This window comes from Perognathus longimembris, chromosome 14 (assembly GCF_023159225.1).
Source record: "Perognathus longimembris pacificus isolate PPM17 chromosome 14, ASM2315922v1, whole genome shotgun sequence".
Classification (NCBI taxonomy): Eukaryota; Metazoa; Chordata; class Mammalia; order Rodentia; family Heteromyidae; genus Perognathus; species Perognathus longimembris.
The window spans coordinates 50,193,097-50,218,114 of record NC_063174.1 but is presented as its reverse complement, the minus strand read 5'-3'; positions in this window follow the sequence as shown (position 1 = coordinate 50,218,114).

The window sequence follows — 25,018 nt, the reverse complement described above, 5'->3', positions numbered from 1 at the left end:
GTTAGCCAATGAGTCATAGAAAACATTTTTATATGAGCAGGGAAATTTTTGTATAGACCTTTATTTTAAAATGCATTTATCATTGATATTTTCCCCATCTAGAGAGCTCAAACTAACATGAGCTAACACATTGACTAATACATGGACTCACATATTCTAGGTATAACAAATATTCTAGCTTCTGACCCAGATATACTTACCAAAACTTTGAACAGTGCTTCACAATTTCTCATGGTGACAATAAGCATGTTTTGTACTAATAAAGATTAGTGTTCGAAGTGTAGGAATGACTCATCTTAAAGGCCAGCAGATGGCAAGTAAGTACTGAATGTACTTTTTTATTATTATTCTCTTCAAAATTAACAGTTCTCATCACTTTCAAGCACTTCTTTAATGATGTGAACTTAGAACTACGTAGACAATTTATAATTTGGGATTCAGCACACAAAATTGTCTCGAAACACTGCTTATATTAAGTTATTCAACAATAGTTTATGCCCAGCCAGTTTCAGTGGAATTGAATTCTGTAAACTTTTTGTCACTTTTCTAACATAAACAATTTGCCATCTGCTTTTCTGAAAAGTAGATTGACTTTTATCAAGATTCCCGAGTAATTCACTTTCACATAATTCTGATATGTTTTTTTCAGTTTTAAATTAAATCCCATTAGAATATTCTTGTCCATGTAGTTGAAAGGTCATTTATGGTATTACTCAAGCGAATTGATGTTCACAGCATCTAGGATTCAAAAATCAAGCTTCATCTTAATTTAAAAGTATTCTATTTACTTCTGCTACATCATTAATTAAATGTTTGAGATGAGAACTGTCAGGAAATGTTGTAAGAATAATAAAGAGGAAAGAAAAAAATGGTAAATTACCTCAACTTTTCCCCAAGACAGAATGTTAAGCATCAGCGCCTTTATATTTCTCTTTGGTAAATCAAAGTAACATTCAGATTCTTGTCCTCATATAAGATGTTAGCAATAAATACAAACTAGGTTGCAATATTACAATGTCTGTAGATAGATAGATGAAAAAGTGTAAATCTTCATGATTTAATATATAATATATTTAAAAATAAATGGAAAACAATGTATGTGCATATTTTATCATATACTGTGTAACTAAGGTGAAAGCTCAATCAATAAGACAAAGTATAAAAGAACTAAAAATAAAACAGTAAGTGATGCTAAAAATACAATTATTTTGATATAGTTTCAAAATATAAAGGGTAAATATTTTGTAAAGTAATAAAAATTGCTATGAGAATATTTCTGAGCAAAAGTCTTAAATTTTTTCAAGTCTTGTCTTAGAAAAGAAAGACAAACAGAAAATATTTTTGCCTTAACGGAAAGTGAGTATATATGATAACTAAATGCAAATTTGTTTCTGGCTTGGATGAAGATATTTTTCTTTAAAGATAAAGTACATCTTGGCATAGATTACATTTCAGGGGAAAACAGAAAGAGGAAGGAGGAGAAACAGAGGAGCAAAGCAAGAAAGAGTGGAGACCAAAGTGGAGGGAGGTAAAGGCAGAAACAGAAAGAGACAGAGAGAAGCTTCAAGTGAAATTCAAATGTATATGGGAAAATTTTTCATCAACTTCGGGGGTTTTCTGTGAGCTTGTTTTTCAAATTAAAAATTATAAATTGAAGATTTTCATTTCCAGGGTTCATTACAAAAATTGTTTTTCCTTCTAGTTTTGCAAAAAACTTTAATAACAGCAACAGCCAACAACTCATCAACAATGAGAGTTGCTTTAATCTGATTTATTTTGCTGTGGGAAAATCCCTTGGCTAATCAAGTAAAAAGTCAGATTTACTTTGGTTTATAGTTTCAGATGTTTCAATTTACTATTCTTGTCCCGTTTGCTTTTGGACATGAGCTGAGGTGACATATCCTGGTGAATGAGGTTGGTCACTGCAGAAAGAAGAAAAGAAGGACCCAAGATACCAATAGTTCCATAAGAGCATGCACTATAATGGCCTGATTTACAATCAGCTCTCAAATCTTGAATTTCATCAACTTCAAGCAATACCATTCATTGAGGACCAATACTTCAACACAGCCTTATTGGGAAATTGGAGATGCAGACCATAATAGTAAGAGATCCAACTGGACTTTGAGCCCCAAAAGAACTTTCAAAATTATTTGTCCCATCTCCAACTCCCCTATTATCTTATGTTTTGTTCTGAGTTAAACCTAAAAACTGACTTTTGAGGAATTCTAGGACTGTAGAGCATATGGAGACCCTTGGAGATAAACCAAATGAATTTTTGATAATATAAGCCGGATTTGAGTCTTTGTGGCCTAGGGAATGGATGCTATGAACTGAAATCTTACAAAGTTCTTTGAAGACACATGTGTCGTTGTCTTATTCCACAATATTCAGGGGTGGAGCATTTGAATCCACTATCATAAGTCATTATTGGCAGGTGGGGGATAGTAAGAGAAATTTCTTAATTGGAGGATATAAGTCACTGCAGGTGTGGTCTGGAATTGTGTGATTTCCTTTCACCCCCCTCTTTCTCTGAGTGTCTGCTTCTGGCTCATCTATGCCACTGCATCCTCTCTCCCATGATGCTCTGCTTCACCACAATCAGGCTGGGAAGAGCCTAGTGAACATAGACTACAACTTCTAAAACCCTAAGCCTAAATAAATTTGCCCCCCTTCAAGTTGCTTTTATCAGGTGATTTGTGAGTGTTGAAAAGCTGATAAGACATATATATATATTTTTTGCCAGTCCTGGGGCTTGGACTCAGGGCCTGAGCACTGTCCCTGGCTTCTTTTTCTCAAGGCTAGCACTCTGCCACTTGAGCCACAGCGCCACTTCTGGACATTTTCTGTATATGTAGTGCTTGGGAATTGAACCCAGGGCCTCATGTATACAAGCCAAGCACTCTTGCCACTAGGCCATATTCCCAGCCCAGACCTTTTTATATTTTGAAACAAAAGTTGTACATATGTGCCTACACAAGTGAAGTTAGTAGTCCAAGTTCACACAAATATTAAATGGAACTACCAAAGTTTCAAAAGCCTTATTTTAATCCCTTTTGCAGTATATTTCAAAATCAATAAATAACATATCAGGACAAAGCATGTCTCTGTACTTCTATTTTCCTCCCTTTCATCACAATATCTTGCAGAAAGAAGCTTATGACAATAATGCTATCACTAGAATGTGATTTCTTCCTTCTTTTAGACATTCATCAAAGGTTGTATGGACTATTATCTCTATACCAGATACCATAATGGGCATATCAGCATTTACTCTTTTCTCTGGCCTTCTTCAAAATATTCAAGTTCAACTTAAGAGAAGACATTTCTGTAAACTAAGAGTTAAAAAAGGGACAAATGATACTGTAGAGAAAAACTGAGATGGTCCTAAGGCAATAACTCACATTCTGCAAATTCAGGTAATTAATACATTATTTGATTAGCATATTAATGACTGACTTCATTTAAAATGAAATTGAGCAAGATAAATCCCTCTGGGTAGAAGGTAGTCTCAATAATCTAGACTACAAGCTGAGCACAAATGGTAGCATATTGTTGGGTTTTTGTTTGTTTGATTTTTTGATATTGTTGTTTTTCCTGTTTTAGCAACATTTGATCCCTGTTTGAGTTCTCACCGTTACTTATATCATCTTTTGGGCAGCTTCCTTCATATATGTATTTTGTCTGATCATATTTACATATTTGGGCACTGATGCAATGAGGGGAGGTTAGGCAAAGACAAATTTTAAATGAAAATATTTTTTATAAGGTAAATACCATGTTTTATTATATGTATAAATGTATAATCTTTTAAGGGACAAGAGGTAAATATGCTTAAAAATTATGAAGCCTCTTTTAAATAAGAGGTCAAATTTCTTCAACTTTGTGTAAGTGTAATACTTCCTATAAGTGTAGCATTACTCTGTCCCAATAGTCATTGGTGAAAGCAGATGTGTTATTAAAAAGAATGATAAAGGTTACAAGCAATTATCTATGAAATAAGTTGAATTGTCTCCTAATAGATTCCTAAGAGGCTGTTAGTGGGTCTATAAGATTTCTATGGGAGGACAGTAAGTAAAAGAAAATGGAACCTTTCAAATTATTTTCAAGTTGATGTTAAAATAAATAAAGACATAGGACTTTTAGGTTTCTAGACTGATGGAAGAAATAGGAATAAAGACGGAAACAGAGAGAATTGTAGATAATTAAGATCATTATTGCTTCCGATGCAATTATATCTGATATCACTTGGAAAAATAAGAGACCCGAATCTATGTGCTGAACTGTGTAATTAATGTTTTATTTTATTTATTCTGTTAATTTCTCTATACTTCAATTTACTGATTATAATATAAGAACCACTGCCTTAGGGCACTTAAAATTCTTGATAATGTTTATTATCTCCTCAAATAGTAAAATGTGACAGACACTCAGCTTAAGTTTGTGAACAATTTACTTTGATTCTCTTTTTTTTCCCCTAGGGACTCCATAATTAGGGAGAAACTTCTCATAAAAGTCCCACATTTTGGCTACTTACTTACCTATTTGTATCATCATTAACTGGTAAATAGACAGCTATCAGGGTCTTTGAATAAAAACACCCAACTACATAAGCCACAGATATATGCAGTTCCAGCAAAAACCAAGAAGCAGCAATTTACTTAATCGATGCAAATCTTCAATCTGTGCAAATCTCTACTATGAAGATCTATGAATGTGAAGTATTTATTTTTGTATTTAGGAATTTTTTAAATTCCTATACAGAGCAGTAACAGTTTCATATGTTAGGCATTGGATACATTTCTTGTACTGTTTGTTACCTCCTCCCTCATTCCCCCCTCCCCCCTCCACCTTTCCCTTTCGCCCCATTAGTTTTTCAGTAGATTTACACTAAACAGTTTTGCAAGTATTGCTTTTGAATTCATTTGTCTTTTTTACCCTGTGTCTCTCGATTTTGGTATTCCCTTACTGTTTCCTAGTTCTAATATCTGTATACACGGTTTCCAATGTACTCAGATAAGATACAGAGATAGTGCAGGTACAACCATAGAAAGGTGATACAAGGGGATCATCAACAATAGAAGCTACAGTTTCACATCGCATGTTGAAAGCAATTACAACAGTGATATAACAGTCATTACCATAACATGGAGTTCATTTCACTTAGCAGCATCTTTTTTGTTCATAAGGGTATAGCTATTGGGCTCTTGTGATCCTCTGCTGTGACTAGCCTAAACCTGTGCTAATTATTCCCTATGAGGGAGACCATAGAGTCCATGTTTCTTTGGGTCTGGCTCACTTCACTTAGTATAATTTTTTCCAAGTCCTTCCATTTCCTTACAAATGGGACCAAGTCATTCTATTTGTTAGAGGCATAAAATTTCATTGTGTGTGTGTACCACAATTCCTGATCCATTTGTCTATTGAGGGGCATCTGGGTTGGTTCCATATTTTAGCTATGACAAATTGTGCTGCGATGAACATTGGTGTGCTCGTGATGTTAGTGTGTTCTTCTTTGTGGTCTTTTGGGTAGATGCCCAAAAGTGGGGCTGTTGGGTCATAGGGGAGTTCTATGCTTAGTCCTCTGAGGAATCTCCATACCACTTGCCAGAGTGGGTGAACCAGTTTACATTCCCACCAACAATGAAGTAGGGTACCCTTTTGACCACATCCCCTCCAATATTTGTCATTGTTAGTTTTCTTGATATAGGACATTCTTACTGGGGTGAGATGGAATCTCAATGTTGTTTTGATTTGCATTTCTTTTATGGCCAGTGATGTAGAGCACTTTTTCATACGTCTCTTGGCCATTCTCAGTTCCTCATCAAAGAAGTCTCTTTTTAAGTCTCTAGCCCACTTGATGAGGGGGCTATTGGTTCTTTGCAGGTTTGTTTTAGAGGAATGTAATTCTTTTAGTTCTGTATATATTTTAGATACGAGGCCTTTGTCCGTTGCTTGGCCGGTAAAGATCTTTTCTCAATCTGTGGGCCTTCTGTTTATCTTGTGAGCTTGTTCTTTGCCCTGCAGAAGCTCTGCAGTTTGATGCAGTCCCATTTGTCCATCCTTTCTTTGATTTGTAGCATTTCTGGGTCTTTGTTAAGGAAGTTCTGTCCTATGCTAAGGAGCCCAAGTGTTTCTCCTACTCCTTCCTTTAGTGTTTTCAGGGTATTTGTTTTAATTTCGAGGTCTTTGATCCATTTGGAATTGATTTGGGTGCAGGGTGATATATAAGGATCTAGTTTTAGTTTGTTGCATGTGTTGAACCAGTTTTGCCAGCACCATTTGTTAAAAAGGCTGTCTGTCTTCCATCCTATTTTTTTAGCTCCTATATCAAAGATTAAGTAGGCATAGTTCTGTGGGTTCATTTCTGGGTCTTCAATTCTGTTTCATTTGTCTTTAGGCCTATTCCAGTGCCAATACCAAGCTGTTTTTATTACTATAGCTTTATAATACAGCTTGAAGTTGGGTATTGTAATTCCTCCAGCACTGTTCTTTCTGCTTAGGATTGTTTTTGCTATTCTGGGTCTTTTATTGTTTCATGTGAATTTCTGGATTGCTTCCTCTATTTCATTAAAAAATGGTGTTGGGCTACTAATGGGTATTACATTGAATTTGTAGATAGCTTTTGGCAATATTGCCATTTTGATTATATTAATCCTCCCAATCCAGGAGCATGGGAGGTTTTTCCATTTCCTTAGATCTGCCTTAATTTTGCTTTTCATGTTTTTAAAGTTCTTGTCATAGAGGTCTTTCACTTCTTTGGTTATGGTTATTCCAAAGTATTTTATGTTTTGGGGGGTTATTGCAAAAGGAGTTGCTTTCCTGATTTCAGCCTCGGCGTTCAGGTCATTAGCATATAGAAATGCCATTGATTTTTGAGGGTATATTTTATAACCTGCAACTTTGCCAAAGTTTTGGATCAGCTCTAGTAGCTTGGGAGTAGAGTCAATTGGATTCTTTAGGTATAGGATCATGTCATCTGCAAAGAGAGAAAGTTAACTTCATCTTTTCCTATTTGGATCCACTTTATATTTTCCTCTTGCCTAATTGCTCTGGCTAGGAATTCTAGTACTATGTTGAAGAGAAGAGGAGAGAGCGGACATCCCTGTCTTGCTCCTGATTTTAAAGGGAATGGCTTTAGTTTTTCACCATTTAGAATTATGCTTGCTGTTGGTTTGTCATAGACTGCCTTTATTATATTCAGGAATGTTCCCTGGAATCTCAGTTTTTCCAGGGCTTTTAGCATAAATGGGTGATGGATTTTATCGAATGCCTTTTCTGCATCCAGAGATATAACCATGTGGTTCTTTACCTTGCTTGGGCTGATTGGGTGGATTACCTTAATTGACTTGAGTATATTGAACCAACTCTGCATCCCTGGGATAAATTCAGTTTGATCATGGTGTATGATTTTTTTTTTTTTTGATGACCTGTTGAAATCAATTGGCCAGAATTTTGTTGAGAATTTTTGCCTCTATGTTCATCAGGGAAATCGGTCTTTAGTTCTCTTTCTGTGATGTGTCTTTGCTTGGTTTTGGGATGAGGGTTATACTGGCTTCATAGAATGTGTCTGGTAGTGAACGTTCTCTTTCAATTTCATTGAAGAGTTTGAGAAATATTGGTGTGAGTTTTGTTTTGAAGGCCTTGTAGAATTCTTCTCTGAATCCATCTGGACCTGGGCTTTTCTTGGATGGGAGCTCACTTATTGCCGTTTCTATTTCAATGCTGGATGGATCTGTTCAGAAGGTTTAAGTCTTCATGGTTGATTTTGGGTATATCAATTTGTTTTCTAGGAAATCATCCATTTCTTCTCGAATTTGTTGGCATAAAGTTTTGCAAAATAGTCCCTTATTATGTTCTGAATTTTGGTTGTTTCTGTGGTGATGTTACTTGTTGCATCTCTGATCTTGTTTATCTGGGTTTGCTGCTTTCATTTTTTGGTCAGGTTTCCTAGGGGTTTGTCTATCTTGTTAATTTTTTCAAAGAACCAACTCTTTGTTTTGTTGATTCTTTCAATGTTTTTTTTTGTCTCTAATTGATTTAATTGTTATTTGATTTTAATTATTTGCTTCTGTCTATTGACTTGGGATTTGGCTTGTTGTTCTCTTTAGAGGAGCTTAAGGTGCTTCCTTAAGTTGTTGAATTGCTATATCTCCAGTTTGTTGATGTAGGCACTCAGAGATATAAATTTCCCTCTGAGTACTACCTTTGCTATGTCCCAAAGGAGCTGGCACTTTGTGTGCTCATCTTGGTATAATTCCATAAACATTTGAATTTCTGTTCTAATTTCTTCAATGACCCACTGATTATTCATCAGTGTGTTGTTTAGTCTCCATGTACTGTAGCATTTTCTGCAGTGGTTGTTTGAGTTGAGCTCTAATTTTATTCCTTTGTGGTCTGAGAGAATGCAGGGAATGATTTTGATACTTCTGAATTTGTACAGATTTTCTTTGTGCCCTAAGATGTGATCTATTTTGGAGAATGTTCCATGAGCTGATGAAAAGAATGTGTATTCAGTTGTTGCTGGATGGAATACTTTGTAGATGTCGGTTAAGTCTAGTTGGTCTATGCAGTTGTTTAGTTCTGTGGTTTCTTTCTTCAGTTTTTGGCGTGTTGTTCTGTCTAGAGGTGATAGTGGAGTGTTAAAGTCCCCAATTATCAATGTGTTTGGGTCTATGAGTGTTTTTAGAGTCAGTAGTGTTTGATGATTTTGGGTGCTCCTGTAATTGGTGTGTAGATATTTAGTATGGTTATATCCTCCTGTAGGAGAGATCCCTTTATTAGATTGTAGTAACTTTCTTTGTCTCTTCTTACCATTTTTAATTTGAAGTCAATTTTATCTGATACTAGGATTGCAACCCTAGCCTGCTTATGCGGGCCATTTTCTTGATAGATTTTATTCCAGCCTTTTACTTTTAGAAGATGTTTACTTTTGCTGGATAGATGTGTCTCTTGAAGGCAGCAGAAAGATGGATCTTGATTTTTGATCCAACTTATGTGCCTATGTTGTTTGATTGGAGAATTAAGTCCATTAATGTTGAGAGTTAGGATTGAGAGCTGATCATTTGTTCCTTTCATTATAGCTATCTTGTGAAGAGCTGTGTCTTCCAATTCTTGATCTAATATTCCGGTTTTCTATTTAGGGTTCATTTTCCTGTCTGTATTGGGATCTTGATTATTTTCCCTGTATAGTATATCTTTGAGGATTTTTTGTAAAGCTGGTTTGGTGGAGATATATTGTTTCAGTTATTTGACCTTTGGCTATGCATGAGAGTTTAGCTGGGTACACTATTCTTGGTTGGTAGTTATTTTTATTTAGGGTTTGGGATATCTCATTCTAGGCTCTCCTTGCTTTCATGGTCTCTGCTGAGACATCTGGGGTAATTCTGATTGCTTTTCCTTTATATGTGATTGTTTTATTCTCCATAACAGCTTTAAGGATTCTTTCCTTGGTCTCTATTGATCCTGTTTTGATCACAATGTGTCAGTGGGATGTCCTATTCTGGTCTGGTCGGTTTGGGGTTCTAAATGTTTCTTGTATCTGTATAGGCCGATCCTTCAGATATTTGGGAAGTTCTTGGCTAATATTCTGTTAAATAGGTTGTGTATTCCATTAACTTCTTTCTCCAGGTTTTCCTCAATACCTATTATTCTGAAATTGGGCTTCCTGATTGTGGATTGGAGCTCCTGGAGTGATCTGTCTAGACAATTGGATTGGTTTTGTATTGATTTTTGATCTTTCCCCATAGATTCTAGGTAATCTTCAGCTCCTGAGATTCGATCCTCTGCTTCCTCTAGTCGGGACTGTAGGCTAGCTACTTGATTTCGAAATTCTTTTCCTTCTGACTGGACTTTCCTGATGATTTCCATGTCCTTACTATAATTATCTCTTAGGTCCTACATGGACTTCTTTATTTTATTAACTTCATTAATTTGGTTTTGAGTGCTGTCTCTCAAATCTTTTAGCTGGGTAACTATCTTTTCATTTGACTCTTGAAGTTCAATTATCTTTCTATTGTGGAGGCCATGAAATTCTCCATTAATTTTTGCTTTGTCTCCTCATGCTCTAGAATAGTTGACTAAAGAGATTCAAACTTTTCATTTATCATTTTAATCAGTAGACTTTGTAGAGCCTTTTGAGGGTTCTCTTCTATGTCTTCTGCTTCCTGCTTGTTTTGAATGGGAGATGAAACTCCATTGTTTGCCATCTTTCTTGTGTTTCTTCTGCCCATTTGGATTGGTAATGCCAATCTACAAGCACTGTGAGCACCGTTTAAGACCCAAGCAGACCTTACCAAGCACTGTTGTGTAAATCTTAGAAGTTCACAATTATATACAGATACCTTGTATACCTGTATATAAAATTAGGTTTGGTGTTCCTAAAGGATACAATTTTGATATAACAACCAATACTGGGCCTTGTATTCAGTAGTTACTGATTTACTGTTACAACCCTATGAGCAATTTTTGTTCTTATATTAAATTCTTTTTGGACTGTATGACTTTGTCTTTGAATCCCTTTGATTCACTCGGATTAAGCAGGGATACCCTTTATCCAATAACCAGGGATCAATGGAATCTGGAGGTCCTGGAAGTAAGTCAGTAGGATAAGTTAGAGAGACTAAAGAGAATAGAGTAAAGTGTATTGGGGGGGGTGATGATTTGGTTTAGTTTTAGTGATATGGTAATGTAGAAAAGAGTAGAATCAGTACAAAGAACAAGGTTAAAATGATAGACAATGGAGTGTTAGCAGAAAAGAGTGGAGGTGTTATTCATAGGAAAGTAAATTTTTTTAAAAGAAAAAGAATGTGAAGAGAGAAACAAAGAAAAAAGTTCTGTAAGACAAATGCACAAAACAGAGAAAAGTTATTTTAAAAAAAAGGAAAAAGAAACAGAAAAATGAACATCCAAAAAAAAAAAACTTGATAAAACAAACAGGTAAAAATGGAAAACAATAAACCAATGACGTTTTAGAAATAATAAAAAAAAACAAATGCTTAAAAATGTTTTGAAAAGAAAAAAAAAATGGAGTCTTCCTTGTTTGGGTGGGCTTTCTCCAGTCTCTGGTTTCTTTGCGATGGTCTGTAGTCTATTTTGCTGCTTGGCTGGTTTGACTTGCTTTCAGTTTGCAGGGGGTCAATCTGTTCTAACCCTTCCCCCCCACCCCCGCGTTAGTGAAATCCTAGGTCTCCGTTGTTCACACAGCCAGCAGGTAGGCCTTGGGTGTCCTCTGTTGGTGGGGGAAATGAACTGTCTCGGGAACAGTGGCTCCTCCCATCTGCTGTGGGGCTGCTGCTTTTACTGCCTGGCTTTGAATAGGCTCTGGACTCAGCAGGGCGGGGCGCCTCTGGCCTTGTTTACCTGGCTGAGAGACACTTGCCTGGGGGAGGTTCCTCCCTCCTGGGCGGGGTGGCCTCCTGAGTGGAGCTGGCTATGGAATTCAGCTCCTTTTTGGGCTGGGAATTGGACTTCCTCTGTGACGGGGCCGTTTATCTGTCTCGGGAACTGTTTGTTCTCCCGTCTGGTTGCTCTGTGCCACCAGTAGCTGCTTGCTGCTTTTGGTTTTAACTTAGAAATTCCAGCGGCAGTGCGGGGCACCTCTGGTTGAGTTCACCTGAGTGTGTGAGCCATAGCCCATGAAAAGCCTCCCACCTGGGCAGGGGGCGTTCTCCTGTGCGGAGCTGGCTCTCACTTGTTGGTCCCTCTTGCCCTTCTCAAAGATGGCCGCTTTGTCCTCACTTTCCCCAGGCCTGCTTTAGTTCCAGTCTGGTCTGACCCTATACCAGTGTCAAAGCTGGTGCTTTGCTCTGGCGGTGGGGGAAAGGCTACCTCCCAGAAGCTGCTCTGTGGGCGCGAGTGAGAATGTCTTTCCTAGGGTACTCACACTTTCTCTGCAATTTCAGCCTGTCTGTGCTCAGCCTGCGATCCGAATGTGTCTGCCACAGTCTGGAGGATTTCTCCCTGGTCGCCGCAGTTTGCTTTAGGTGCGTGCAGTGTGGGGCGCTGTGCCAGCACCGGCCAGAAGCCACATGGAGTTCAAATCTGTGTTTTCAGGCCAGCAAAGTAGATTTTTCCTTCCTGGCCAGAATCCCTGTACTTTTATAACTTACTAGGGCTGTCTTTCTAGGAGTAAAAGTGTCTCTGGAGTGGAAAAACTGTGATGTTGGAGGGAGCTTAGCTAGGGCTCTGCTGCTCCTCTGCCGTCTTCCTGGACGTATATTTGGGAATTTTGAGAACAGTTTTACTTAGTTTATCCTTGGATGTTACGAGATCCCAGACTGTCACAACTGACACTCATTTATTGGGCCCAAAAGTGGCAGTTAGGATTATTCAAGACTGCTAAATTTTTTATCAATTCCATCAGATTAATTTTAAGTAGAGCTTCACAGATGTGCTATTTGTTAATAAACTACATGATGGATAACTAGACCTCAATACCTCAGGCATTTGGTTTAGGTTGATCTAGAAGGTGCTCTGAATTCCCACGCCTTAAAGGGTTTATCTTTAATATGTGGCACTTGGGGGAGTGATTGAATCCTTTAATGAGGCAAAATCTAGAAAGAGGCACTGATACCATTAGAGATGTGCTCTTGAAGGTAATGCCAGTATAATGTTAGCCACCTATTTTGCATATTCTGGCAGGGAATGATTTTGCCTTGTAACTTCTGACATTTTACAAGCCCAAGCAACCCCACCAATGAATGAGGGACAAGAATATCCAACAGGTGAAACAACCTTTTCCTTTGGATAAGGAAAGGTTATTGATTACTATAAGATTTTCTTATGGTTGTGGAAAGCTAATGAGAAGACAACATTTTTTTTTTCATTATTTTCACATAATACATTTAACTAAAACTTCTGACAGAACTAGAATATATTTTGTGGTACATTTTATATGTAGAATGGTGATTATTAATCAAACACAAAGGAGTAAATTCTGATGGATTTTAAAATATGAAGTAAGTGTAAATACATCAGCATGAACTCTATCAACAAAACCACTAGCTACATACTTTCTCTTGCACTTCTATATAAACTACATATAGTAAGAACACACATATAAACAACCTGTCACATATAATAATATACAAATTATTTGAGGCCAACTGACATTTGTACTGATGGAAAATACATTCCCCTCTCAATATGTTATCTAAACATATAAGATCTGGAGCCCTCAGTAAGATTTAGAAACTATATTAAGCAAACTAAAATCTAAAGGGGACTTTAATCTTGGTATTTTCAAAAATAATAAAAATGATTATGGAAAGATGAAGTAGTGCCAAGAAGATAAAGGTATTTATTCAATGTTAGCTCCAGCCAAATGTGTGTCACAGAAGATAACAGAAAGGACACTTGTATGAGAGACCAGACAAAATGTCATGGAAACATAACTGAAAGGCCTCATTCCAGTGGTACTTTTTTCCCCTCAGTTATAGACATTTAAAATAAATATTCTCTACCATTCCTTGGTTGGCATGATTTCTGTGTGAATGGGTCTTGGAATCGATGTAGCATGAATAGGAAAAATAAATGTTGCAGATATTCTGAGTCAACAGTAGAAAAGAGAACACACTCCCTTGTCTCTACTACCACAATATAAAAAGAAAAGTCACTACCATTTCTCCAGTGTTCTACCACAGAGCTCTTATTTGGATGCTTTACCTTATCCATTCATTGAAAGAACATATCATTCCACTGAAAGCTTTAAGCATCCCCAAACCAGAAACTATAACTCAAACTGCAAAGAATTGCTATGTATTTTCCTGTTCAAATGAAGGTTTTTCAGATATGCTTCCAGTACTGGCTTTGGCTACTCCACCCAGTGCCATTTAACTTGAACATGTTGCACACTGTCTGTACCTTCTAAATAATAACACAATTGTACAATTAAGTAGACACAAATTAGGAATGATTAATAATTATTAAGTACTCCTATGGGTCTTGGTATTTGAAGACCATTTACTCATTTTTTTGGAAACATTATAGTAATTTTTCATTATCCTCATTCATATATTTGCATTCTTTAATTTTTAAAACCGGCACAACTTGTTAAGATTATAAGTAGATTGCTTATTTAAGTATGCATACGCACTTAGGTAGTATATATGTTAAAAAACCAAATGTCTAGATTATGTATATACCATCAACTTAATCTGAAATAATTTATTCTGAGAATTTTCCTCTTTTAAATTTTCTTCTCTTTTCTTGATTTCCCTTCTTCCTTCCCTACACATTTCAAGAATAATTTAACATCTAAAATATTCAAACAAGAGAATTTAGTGAACTCAAATGAAATGATCTTGGCCTAACTTTTCCAATTTTATTAGGTTCTCTGTATTTATACTAAAACAAGTAAGATGTGCTTAGTGAAAAATATTTTAAAAATACAAGAGTGCCGTTCATTGTTTGAATGAATGGCTTCTTACTTTTGATTGTTTTTAAATAAAGTAATATTTATTAAACATTTACATTTTACTCTAATCTAATAAATGCAAAAGGAAAATGAGCTCACTCTTGTTTTAGAGAATGACAACCATATAGTACAGGAAGTAGATGTATTGGCACACATTATATCTAATCTGCAACAGCACATTGGAAAATAGTCAAATAAATGAATTTGAATGTCAGAAATGCCACTTTTTTTTTTTTTTTTTTGGCCAGTCCTGGGCCTTGGACTCAGGGCCTGAGCACTGTCCCTGGCTTCCTTTTGCTCAAGGCTAGCACTCTGCCACTTGAGCCACAGCGCCACTTCTGGCCGTTTTCTGCATATGTGGTGCTGGGGAATCGAACCTAGGGCCTCGTGTATCCGAGGCAGGCACTCTTGCCACTAGGCTATATCCCCAGCCCAGAAATGCCACTTTTTATAAAAAGAATAAATATGAATTCTGAAAAGTTAGCAATCTTCCCTCTTCCTGTCAGCCCTACCTGCCTGATTTTTATCAGTCCTCTCTATTTGGCCTAGCAGATGTGGAGAACTGGGAAAGAACACATGTGGAGACTAGAAGGAAGGAATGAAAATGGGTATGCTGGACTTAATTCAAGATGATCTGATTTGGAGTAAAAAGAGAAGCATAGGTAAGAGAACCTTCAAGGTAGAATGATAGAACTTGTAAGATAAAATATAACTTTCAAAATTAGAAGAGTACAGATGATGGGATGTCTTGCTTTCATGAGGTTCATAAACCCCCTCTAGGAATGGAGTAGCATCCCGACAGAGGAAGGAACCATTGATTTTTCTGTTCCCAGAAACTGCTGGAAAATTCCAATGGGACCTCTAAGGGAGACTGGGAAGTCAGGCAGCTCATTACTCTTCCCAGGGATATCTCTGAAAACGTTGCACCTGTGACAGAACTATTTGTTTACAAAAGAATATTGAAATACTACAGAAACTCAAAACCAGATAAAAAGATAAGCTGGAGACCATCAAAACTCAAAAACAGGATATTCTTTTTTTTTTTTTTTTTTGGCCAGTCCTGGGGCTTGGACTCAGGGCCTGAGCACTGTCCCTGGCTTCTTCCCGCTCAAGGCTAGCACTCTGCCCCACAGCGCCACTTCTGGCCGTTTTCTGTATATGTGGTGCTGGGGAATCGAACCTAGGGCCTCGTGTATTCGAGGCAGGCACTCTTGCCGCTAGGCTATATCCCCAGCCCAAAAAAACAGGATATTCTTGGTCAAAAAATATAAATAGGTCAACTGTGGGAGGAAAGATAGAAACCACAGAAAAGACAATCTAATTAAAGTAGCTTAATACTATTCATTTTACTTTGTTGGAGCGACTTAGAAAATAAATTTAAATGGAAAAGTAAAATGAGACATGGTCAGCTGGGAATATATACTATTTTGGAATACCATATGTAGAAAAAAATGTAAAAAAAAGAAATCATGTCATAAATTAAAAGCGCTAAAACTAAGGTAGACACAGTAAAATCTACAGTTAACTTGGAAAGAAGCATAAACAGAAAAGGGAAACACAGGTAGATGGGAGAGTATCCTCTCAGGTTACAACTAAACAAGCATAAAAGCATTCTCAACTAAGTAAATAGTGTGTACATTAAGAACATTCTTTTGAGTTTTAGCAAGTTTAACAAAAAATACAGAGCTCTGTGGATATCCACATAAAATTTGTATGAGTCAGTAATTTGAACAAAGCTATTACAATTTACGCAGTGAAAGGTGGAACACACCTTACAATTCCAGATACTAAGGGAATGAAGCATGAAGATTTCCTGAACTATGGAGCTCAAGATCAAACTCATGTGGCATCCTAAAATATTGTAGAGGAAATATGAGGATGGGGGGGTGTATTTCTTAGTTGGGGCTACATTAAAAATCTCATAGTTTGGGTATATTTAAAAATATGTTGTTTTAAAATCATTGTTTCAATATGTCATGTACATATAACCAGTTTGTTATTCAAATTCATAGTCAATTATTTAACAAAGGGTACTTATGAGTCACAATTCCAGTGTGGCATTTTTCTGGTTCTTTAGAAGATCTGGTTAATTAGACAGTAAATGAAGGTTATTCTGACTGAAAGCTCTGGATTTGACTGAACACTAGAAAAGAAGCACAGGTAGTAAGTATGGAAGACAAAGATACACTCTTAAAAATTGAATGCTGAATTGTTCCACTTCTAGAAGACCTAAGAAAGAGATTAAATGATATTCTTCACTGTAACTAGCCCTTTCTCTCTCTTCCTTTACCTGAGGGCTTAGTGCTTTTATGTTATAAAAATTTAATATTCGAGAGAGCTATGTTCCTTTCCTACGGATGCCTTAGCAAATTACCACAAAAGAGATGGCTTAAGACAACAAAAATTTATTGTCTCACGGTTCCAGAGGCTACAAATCCTAAATCAAGCTGTCAGCAGGTCTCTGCTCTCACTGGAAGCTTTGGGGGAGCATCTATTCCATTACTTTGTCTTAGCTTCAGGCATGGCTAGTCATACTTGGCATTGTTTATATTGTAGGCACATCATTCTTATGTCTGTCTCCTGTTCTCTCAGGTACTCTCCCAGGGGTTCCTCATCTCTGGTTATCCTCTACACTTCTTAAAAGAAAAGAAACTTTATTGGACTTAAAGCCCACCCTATTATAGGAAGACCTCATCCTAATGTAGCTAATTAGTCAACGAACCTATTTCCAACAAAGCCACAGTCTAAAATCCTAGAGAGCATCAGTGAGGAACAATATCCAAGCCAATATGGAAACTAGCTTGGGTCATTAAATAACAGATATTTGTTCTTAAATACTAACCTCTAACAATATAATAAAATACTTTTTTGGAAAAAAAACACTAGTTACATGATTTGGAATGTCAAAATATGGAGTTATCAAGGTAGAGAGAAAAATGACAGAAAGTCAATCTCAGGTTATTAAAATTATACCAAGGATGCTCAAATATTTGTCCCCATATTGTTCATTGCTCTGCATAGGGGTGTGTGTCCTTGGTCCACACTATTAATGAGATGACAGAGAGAGGAACCCCATCAAAGAATTCACAGTAGTCCAGAGAATAATTGCTTGACCCCATGGTTAGAAAGTCTCTGAGCATACTCACAAATTGCAAAGTCGAGTTTCAGAAATCGATAGTGGATTCACAGTAAATTCTATCAGATCACACGAGGCTATGCCATCCTTAAGGTGCCTTAAAAATGCTACTTGGCAGCTGGGAGAGAATATAGCTTTGACCCTTAGATCTTGTACCACGGTGTTGGTTGAGAAACAAAGTCTTCGATTTCTAAGGTATGATCACAAACCTTTTGCTCTTGAAAGATAGACATAAAGATCATTAAACCCATAGAGGATGAATTGATGGATGAAGGTTTACTTTACCTTTTTGAAAACAGAATCCAAAACATAACAATAAAAAAAATCTCGGCTTCCAGTGCTAGCTGGTTGGTAGTCAGCACTCTTCCAACAGCAGGAGAGTATGAAAAAACAGAAATAAAACTTTACATAAAGCTTACTATTTATAAAAATGGTTCTTTCAGTGTAAAAGTAAATTAAGAAGAATGTAAAAGTAAAACTTGAAGACTCTGGAAAGAAGGAAATGTAGGAGGATCAGGGAAGGAGTTTGAAACAGAATGAGTTGGTTTTGGCAGGGAAATCATTTCAGAACTCTAACGACAGTCACTATTAACAAATGCCTTGACCTCCTTGTTGAAATAAAAGCTTGTTTAGCTGGTGCATTTGAAGTTGGAACTGAAAAAAAGCTCCTGTTGGCTGGATGTTTAACAACACTCTCTCTGGGAGTTCTGCATCTGTCAGGTGAATCAGAACAAGGGTCCCTTCTATGAAGCAGGAGAAAAATTAGAGCTAATGAACTGCTAACACCATGAGTCCTCCAAGGCATGCTCACGTCAACCATAAGTTAAAAGGCTAATGTGAGGTTTTGATGATCTAGGAAAACTGTTCTCAGAGAAAAAAACACATTGAAATTTTTATGAACAAAACCAGCCATGGAGGATATTTTTTCATGACAATGGTGCTAAATTTCTTACACACACACACACACACACACACACACACATTTAGCACTCCTGAGGCCTGAGCAAATCATTAAACTTGTTTGGCAAACTGTCTTCCCAATGAGCCACAATTCTAGACTTGACTTTTCTGTTTTTTGTTTTTTTTTAGAGAGAGAAAATTAAGTCTTATTTTCACCCCAGGCTTGTATCTAGTTCAGCTCAACTATGCCAGGGTTCTGGACTAGCCAGGATAATATGCATGTATTAGTGGATCTAGCACTCTATTGAGATGAGATCTCCTGAACTTTTCTATCGTCTTTAACCATGATCCTTCCTAACCCCACTTTCTAGACTGTTAGGATTGCTAGGGTGAGTTCGTGGTGCCCAGCCTCTTATCTAAATCATCATTTAATCCTCATGTCTACCCTAATACCTTGGTCTAACTTGACAGATAAGAAAATGGACTTGGGAAATAAAGCAATTTGTCGATAGTGCAATCATGTATTCACTGTTGAGTTAGAAATGGATGGGCTTGGTGGTAAGCATGACTTATGCTTATTAGAGTGAATGCACATTTTAAAATTATATATGTATACATATACATATATATATCAAGGTGATATACAGAGGAGTTACAGTTACATACATAAGGTAGTGAGTACATTTCTCGTCAAATTTGTTACCTCTTCCCTCATTTTTCTCTCACCTTCACTCCTCACCAATTACCCCCCTCAAGTTTCACAAATGGTTTATAACATACTGTCTTGTCAGTATTGCTGTTGCATTGGTTCGCCTTTTACCCTTTGTCTCACCATTTTCATGTTCCCTTTCCGTGCCCTAATTCAGATAAACACACATACAATTACATTAAGTAAAGTAAGCCAAACCCAAACAAACATAGGCTGCATGGTTTTCCACAATGCATAGTTTCTGTGGATTTATTATCACATCTATGGATTCTGTCCTATGATATTTTAAACATTTCTATTAAGGCATACAATGAATTTCAAACTCTTTTATCACTATTATATTTAGTTGTACAAAGTGGTTTCAATTCCATAAACCTGGTTAAGAGTACAATGCATGGTAATCAATGTCACCCCTTTCATTATTCTCCCCATCCCTCCAATTACATAGCTTAATTTTTAAGTTCTTGATAATGATTTTTTTCAGTCTAGAATTTTTTCCTGGAGTTCTCTTATCTGCTGACTTTTTCTATTTTTTTTTTATAAAGTCATATAAAGTTTCTTTTCACTAATTAGGCAGAGTGCAAATAGATGCTTCAGAATTCTCATTAGGTGCTGTTTTTGCTTGAGTGTTTTCTTTCTTGAAAATAGGTTATTTTTCTTTCTAGTCTCCATCTGTTTAGCGATTTTGGTTCTGTCCTTGACAATGCTATGCTAATGCTATGCTAATGCTATATTAATACTATGAGGTGGACGTTCCCAATTCTGTCATAATCATTTGAGTAATTTAAGTGTTTGGAATTGAGAAAGAAAATAACTAGCTTAGATTCATTCTCATAGTCTTGTGTCTTCAGCGTCAGGATACACAACAGACTGACACTTTTATTTTCAACTGGCCTGCTTACAATTGATCTAGCTAAACAGGTTTCTGAATCCAGTCAGAGTGTGATCAGCATTTAGGCAGGTATCTCTGCCCATCTCCTGTAGCCTTTCTTCCTCTCTTCTCAGGGTCTGTGGTTGCACCAAGTCATATTCCCTGGCTCTGTACTCCAGAAAAATGAGAAGTTTTCTGCCAATCTTTGTCATCCTGGGGCTAAATTTCAGCTCAACTTATGTTGAAAACTTTGTGAGTACAATGCATGCTGCTTGCAGTGCTTTCTTTCCAGTTGGAACTCTTGTTTTCCAGATACAAATGCTTTTGTTTAGTTTCTTGGGATTTTTGTTCACAGTGTGTAGCTACCTTGGGGAGAGGCAGCTATGATACCAAGGACAAAGAGCTTATTTTCTATATTGTCATTGTATATGTGAAAATAGTTTGTTATGTTGGAATGTATCCTTTCAGTGTATGAGGCATTGAAGTAGAGGAAACCTGCCAAAGACTCTAGCACTTGAATCATAACACAGGACTATTTTGCTTTTCACTTTGTTTTTCAGATAATATCTACCCCTTGTAGACAGGTCAGCTTCAGACTGTGATCCTCCTATCTATCCTAAGTGATTGGGATTATAGGTTTTCTTAAGATACCTGGATGACGTTTTTATTCTTTCATATGGATATATGCAATATTCTACATGAAATTTTCTCATAATAATTTTAAAACTCACAGGTGTAATTTTTTTCATTTTCTCCAATAATTACTTGACTTTGTGAATCAGATGCTATCAACCTTCTTTTCTGATATATCCATATGTGACACTCATTAGACTATCCATTTGTATAGTTTAATGAAAAAATATTTTCCCCTTTCTTCCTTCTATCTTCTCTCTCTTTCTAAATTTAATATGATTGTCAAAGTGATGTACAGAGGGGTTCTGTCTTCTCTTTTTCGATCAGTTTCTCCTTCTTCCATTTTTGCCCTTATATTGCTATAGTAAGCTGTAATTTATGTCTGTTATTCCCTTAAAGGGTACCCTTATTTTCTTATGTGAGTTCTTCCTATAAATGTGCTTAGATGTTAGAAAAGGTGTGTTTTTACTTGTATGTTTCACTAGTACACATCAATAGTACAAGGATAAATCTGTATAAGCATATAATATATTTGCTACAAGTTTCTACCCTCTTCTTGCTTCTGGATACCTCTGTATACACATCTTTCTCCTCTTTGCCTTCCCCAGTTAGCCTTTTCTAAGCAAACGATTTCCTATCCTAGCTTATTTTGACAAGAAAAATTAAAGCATTATTAGGATATTTGAGCCCAGTATCCTTCTAGACAAAAAAGAAAACTACAGCTGTAACATTTTACTTATTTTAAGCATTTCTCTAAAGTTCCTCATTCTTTGATGAAAGACATTTAAAAAAAACAGTTCTTTAAAGCTTTTGCCCTTGGCTTCTTTAATAATCTCTATTTTCTTATTTCTGTCTGTGGTGTTATTGGATTCATAACAGCAGTGTGCATTGGATCATTTACCTGTAAGCTAAACCAGCAGATAGAAGGAGTTTAAAATTATGAAATCTGATTTGGTAGTTTTATGCTAAATGTCAATCAGATGGGAAAGGCACTGAAATAATAATGTGCTGAGAAAATGCTCCAGTAGGTATCATTTTTCCTAGAAACAGAAATCGCCTTGCTAGTGAAAGATAACATAAATTATGATGTTGTCAATCATAAGATACAAGATTACAAGGGAACCATTCAAAACCTTCTTTTATAGAGGAGAATATTAAGATTTAGAGAGACATGGTACAATACAATGAACATAAGGGGTGAATCTCTAATTATGTTTGGGTTTCAATATAGTGAAAGGATCATAGATAATATTCTTAACTCTCTCAATCGAGGATTCCTCTGTCTGCTGAGATGATTTGAAGTATAATAATAGTACATAAGTATATAATATTTTTAAGTAGTTATATTAAGGAATTGTCATTTATCAAAGCAGTTTATTAATACAGTGTATCCTGATCAATGTCAACACTTTCAACTTTCTCAACAGCACCTCCCCTACTCATCCTTTCCCTCACTCTTCTAAATTTATTGATTGATTGATTGTTAAAGAAAGGTACAGAGGGCTTACAGTTTCCTATGCAAGGCAGTGGATATATCTCTTATTGTACTTGTCAACTCCTCCCTCATTTTTCTCCCACCTTCCCCCCTCCCTTGTTCCCTCTCCACCCTACCATCAAGTTGTACAGTTGGTTTACAGCATATTGTCTTATAAGTATTGCTGTTGGATTGGTTTGCCTCTTACTCTTTGTCTCTCCATTTTACTATTCCCCTTCCCTAGTTCCAATAAACGTACATATAATACCCAGGGTATCAAAATCAGCTACAGTGACATCAGGAGTAAAACCATGGGGAAGAAAGACAAAAGAAAAAGGCATAATTTCATATGGCACTTTGAAAATAACAACAAAGATAAGCCACTTATTTCCTAAACTTGGAGTTCATTTCACTTAGCATCATCTTATGTGTTCATATGTACATAGCTATTGAGTTATTGTGGTCTTCTGCTAGGACTATCCTAGACATATACTAATTATTACCAATGAGAGAAACCATAGAGTCTATATTTCTTTGGGTCTGGTTCATTTCACTTACTATGTTATTTTTCCAAGTCTTTCCATTTCCTCATGAATGGGACCATGTCATTCTTTCTGACAGAAGCATAGAATTCCATTGTGTATATGTGCCACAATTTCTTGATCTATTCACCTGCTGAGGGACATCTGGGTTGGTTCCATATTTTAGCAATGGTAAATTGTGCTGCTATAAAATATAGTTGTGCTGGTAGCTTTAGTTATCTTGCTTATAATCCTTTGGGAAATGCTCAAAAGCAAGTTTCTAGGTCATATGGGAGCTCTATGTTTAGCCATTGGAGGAACCTCCACACAGAAGTAAAAGCAGATGCCCTGAGAAAAATTGCCGGAAGGAATAGGAGAAACACTTGGGCTCCTTGGCAAAGTTCAAAACTTTCTTAATAATGGCCCAGAAATACAGAAAATCAAAGAAAGGTTGGACAAATGGGATTGCATCAAACTGCAGAGCTTTTGCATGACAAATGATATAGCTTACAAGATAAATAGGAAACCCTAGGACTGGGAGAACTTCACATACAACCGACAAAGGCCGCATATCTAAAGTATCTTAAAACTCAAAAAATTAAATTTCTCCAAAACAAATACTCAAAGAAATTACTGCCCCCTCAATAAATAGACTAAAAACTTAAAGAAAGACTTCTCTGAAGAGGAAATGAGAATGGCCAAGAGGCACATGAAGAAGTGCTCAACATCCCTGGCCATAAAAGACATGCAAATCAAAACAACACTGAGATTCCCCCTCACCCCAGTAAGAATGGCCATTATCAAGAAAACTAATAACAACAGATGCTGGCGGGGATGTGGCTAAAAGGGAGCCTTGCTACACTGTTGGTGGGAGTCTAAACGTGTTCAATCACTCGTCTTAATTTTGTAGGATATGCATTGAATTATTGACATCATTATTCTCATCATCTCCTCTTCACTCATTTACTGTACTTTTGATTTAACCCCTTTCATCTACCTGTTTCCCAGTATTCATTTTGTTGAGCTTTGACTTTGCCTTTCTAAATAATTGCACTATTTGAGTTCTCCCTTGAATCTATACCAAATTTCAGTTAATATATTTGTATACACTTGCATGTCGGCCAATCTATTTACTTGTAAGTTTACAAGGTAAACCTAGCTTCCACAAATAAGAAAAAAACATGCATCTTTTGTCTCTGTGGGCGTGACTTACTTCACTTGACACTTTTTTAGGTCTTTGTATTTAAGAAAAATACAATATTATTCTTTCTGCTGGATATATTATGGATTATTTAGTGTATACACACTAAATTTTCTTGATCCATTCAACCATTGACTAGCATCTGGGCTTATTCTATACCTAATATACAATATTTGACTAAGTGGTAAATAGTACAAAAAGCAAAACAAAGTAGGTATTTCCATCAAACAGGGATTTAATACATAGAACTAATGCTGTTGAGACTGTGGGGAGACCCTAGCTTGCTAACTTCCAAGTCTGAGCCTTCCACAAACTAGGAAGTGTAGCAACCACTGAGATTCCAAACCAATTTCTCAACTTCAAGTAAACTGGTTCCCACTTCAACATCATGATCTGACTTGTACAATCCACTGCCAAGCCATCTCACAAAGCCCTCCTACCCTCACAGGTCATTACAATACGCTGTGATTTTCTTTATCTCAAATCAGAAGTCAGAGTGTTTTTAGCAGGATAGAAACAAGAGCTCCCATGACAAGGGAATCTGGAAAATGTACTTTTCAAGGGTCTATATCTTGAAAGGTAATAGTAGTTTGAAAATGTCCCTGAGAGTCCAACACACAATTCGTGATATGGAATAATGCTGTATAGAAGAGAGTAAGCAACTTAATACAATCTACTCACTATTTTTGCCTTCTTTTCCTATAAAAAGTAATTTAATTCCATTTTATTTTAACTTCTTTTCTTTTAATGACCATAATTCAAGACAATGTTCCTCACCTGGACCATTATGATGAATATTTTTATTTCTTTCTTCTACATCTTAAACCATCTATTATTTATAAAAACTTTAGTTATGCCATGGTTGCAAATAAGCCTGAGACAGCATTGATTTACCTCAACTAGTATTTATTATTATTAACATTATTACTATTATCATTACATTGTACAAGTAGTTGTACAAAGGAGTTGCCATTTAATAAAGCAGTTTATGAATACAATATATCATGATCTATGTCATACATCTTAACATTCTAAAGAGCCTGGCAAAGTCTGGTCCAAACTTTTCAAAGGTCTCTCCTGCATGTAGTCATGCTGTGTTTTCAGCTGTGTAACTTTCCACTGTTTTGCAGAAATCACTGGAAATGTTCACCTTGCCC